We start from the raw sequence: 3,284 nt of genomic DNA, 5'->3' as shown, positions 1-3,284 counted from the left end.
CACTGTGCCTCCTCTACATTCTCTGGCAGTATTCCCAGAAGGAGATAAGGAAGTAGAGTCTGAACATGAGAGAGAGAAAGTAAGTTTTAGAAAAGCAGTTATCTCCTGTTTGGGATCTTTTAGCAAAAAAGAGAAAAAATGAAAATAAGCTATTTCAGAGCTCTCCTGGGAACAGAAGGAAAATGGGAGACGTCCTACTTCCTCTCTGGATCCTATGGAGATATTCTTAGCTCTGGTTAGGATATCTGTGTCCCTTTGAGACACCAAGTTCTATTCCCTGTCTGTCTATTGTCTGTTTTTGGTGCACCAAAACAAATTGTCCATAACTCTGTCAATTCATGTTTGTTTTTGTTTTGTTGTTTGAATGATTATTGTTCTGTGTTTCATGTTAAAAAATATAAATGGTTAAAACTTGCTCTGCTGGCCGTGAGTCTGTTCCAAGCTCCGGCAAGGGAGGCATCCACCCCGACTTGGGGCTTCTACTGCCCAGTCTGCCCATGCATAGAGCCCTGCTCTCTGGGAACTCACCTCCCCACTCAGGGAGAGCCCGGTTAGGGCCGTGGGAGGCCCCAGTCTCAGACCTGCCCAGGGGCCGAAGAGTGACCAGCACTCAGCACGTGGCCCCACTGATGAGCTTCCTCCGCCCACTTTTATTCAACATATTAGAGCACATACATCATTACCTGGCTCCTAGTCAAGGAAAAAATTTCTAAGCTGAAATTAGCCACTGGCAAGAAAGACTAAACAGATAAGTCCTAGCTGTTTATTTTGTAAATCTAAATAGTATATATGACTGGGCTGAAAAGCCACCCTAGAAACAAATGTTCTGTTCGTGTTAGTCAGAAACATTCATGACCTACACCTGGCATCAAGGCAACCGACTCCCACAGGCTATGTTTTGGGGAGGACACGGAATGTATATGAAGGCTTCTATCTCAAACAGGTCATTAGGTAACTAGGAGAATTAAAACTTCTTTAAAAAATAAAAACAAAAAGTGGGGATAGAGGCTATGACACCAAAGATGGCTCTATCCCTTATAATATTTACTCTTAATTTCTTAAAATTGGATAATGCTGGGAGATCACCAGCTGAAAGACACGGACAATGGCCTCAACCGCTCAGTGAAATGGTCAAATGGAAGAATGTCCTTGATAATAAATGGTATGGCCCGGATCCTATCTTAATCAGATCCCGGGGAGCTATTTGTGTTTTTTCCACAGGGTGAAGAAAATCCACTTTGGGTTCCGACGTGACTGACAAGGACCGTGAAAGAGCAAGATGAATCTCAAGATGAGCCTGTTATTCTTACTCCTGGTGATTGAGACAGGGATAAGTATACCTTTGTGGGCCATAATAAGATCATGGCCGGTACCTTTACCAGTACATTCCAATTCTTCTACCTTGCCTTTGTTTTTGACAACTGAATATTTTTAAAGAAAAAGATTATCTCTAATTGGACAGATTTCATTAGCCAAAATAAAGTGAGCTCTGGAGTGTTATTTAATGCTTTAACGCAAGTTGCTCAAGGAGTACAGTCAGGCTCAAGTGATATTGAAAATAATGTAACTTCACCTATAAACATCACCACAATTATGATAAAGAAAAATGTGACTATTCCCAAAAGATCACGATGGCCTGTTGACAATGCTACTGCTATACACAGCATGCCTTGGTGTCATCCGGACCTTGCATTTCCTATAGTTTTTTCACCTTGTCAATCAAAAAATTTTTCCTCGGAAAGAAATAGCAAAGGGTTTTGTTCTGTCACCTCCATTGGATTTTGCTGTAATGAATGATAAAGGAGATGCTACAGAAAAAAAAAATATTTGGCCATATTACCAATGGATTCTAAGTAATGAGGCAGGTGCTAGTGCCCAGCTGAAGGGAGGGCTGATGATTTTGAATCAGTACCTTGACCTGGCGGAGGAACAGATAGGTGTCCTATACCAGATGGCCCAGTTGGGTTGTGAAAGAAAGTTGGGCGCTTTGTGTATTACCAGTGTACAATATGAAATTTTTACTCATGCAGCTAATCTGTCTAGACAGCTTTCCTTGTATCTTGCAGGAAATTGGTCCGAGGGATTCGATGAGACTCTTGAGGCCCTGAGGGCGGCAGTTTTAAAGATCAACTCAACGAGAGTGGACCTGTCATTGACAGAGGGCCTCTCCTCCTGGATTTCATCTGCATTTTCTTATTTTAAGGAATGGGTGGGGGTAGTTTTGTTTGCTGCTGCCATCTGCTGTGGACTTGTGTTCATGCTCTGGTTGGTTTGTAAGCTCAAAACCCAACAAAACAGTGACAAGGTCATTATTACTCAGGCACTTACAGCCATTGAACAAGGGGCTTCCCCTGAAATTTGGATGTCCATGCTTAAGACCTAAATGGCATTTGAGTTCTCTGTTATTGCGTCCCACGGATTTGTGGATCCATTGCACTGGGATGAGAGATACTCAATGCTCATTGATCAGCATTTGTACTTCGCTGAGTTTTACTGATTCGTTTTTTGCCTGGCCTCTTTTATAGAGTTCGCCCTAGATCATTTGGCAGTTGCTGTCACACAGTACTGCAGTATCCAGAGACGGGCAACTTTCCTCATGTACAGACCAACCTAAGACACGGGACCCGGTGGCAATAGGGTTACCCTATGACAGGAAAGGCTGTGACATTGGAGGAATGACCTAAGACAGGAGCCACAGCAGATGGACATGACTGCAGAGGCCTAGACCAGCCTCAAATTTTAATAAAATAAAAAGGGGGAGATGTGAAGAGCTGTGCCGTGAGCAATCGCCATTATAAGACGGCGCTGGCTTCCACTGCACCTAACTAGTAAACAAGACTTATGCGCAAGTGCAAGAGTGAACTCACGCCTAGTCACTGCCCATCTCAGGGCATAGTAATGGGGTGATGGGCAAGCAACTAATCAGGTGCTGTCACGCCACATCAGGTGCTGAAATGTCACACTGCGGGCTATAAAAGCAGCACCATTTTCTGGGTTCGGGGTCTTCCCGAGAAGTAAGCAATAAAAGCTTTGCCGTAGAAGGATCTGGTTGTCCGAGTGAATTCTTGCCGGCAAGATACTAGCTCGGGCAAGAACTATTAATGATACTCTATTATGCTTAAAGACAGGAGGTCTAGCATGACTGCCCTCTGAGAAGCTACACACAGCAGTTGACTCAGACAGAGACAGATACCCACAGCCAAACAGTGGATAGAGCTTGGGAACTCTTATGGAAGAGTTGGGGAAAGGATTATAGGCCTGAAGGGATAGGAACTCCACAGAAA

At 43.7% G+C, this 3,284-nt stretch overlaps 1 non-coding gene across 1 annotated transcript; it reads right to left on the bottom strand.

Annotated features, from left to right (window-relative positions):
* Positions 1-411: 411 nt before the first annotated feature.
* Positions 412-649, bottom strand: Rprl2 (ribonuclease P RNA-like 2). The gene has a single exon (NR_004439.2).
* Positions 650-3,284: the final 2,635 nt, after the last annotated feature.

This window comes from Mus musculus, chromosome 3, assembly GCF_000001635.26.
Source record: "Mus musculus strain C57BL/6J chromosome 3, GRCm38.p6 C57BL/6J".
NCBI classification, from domain to species: domain Eukaryota; kingdom Metazoa; phylum Chordata; class Mammalia; order Rodentia; family Muridae; genus Mus; species Mus musculus.
This window is presented reverse-complemented; position numbering and strand designations above follow the sequence as displayed.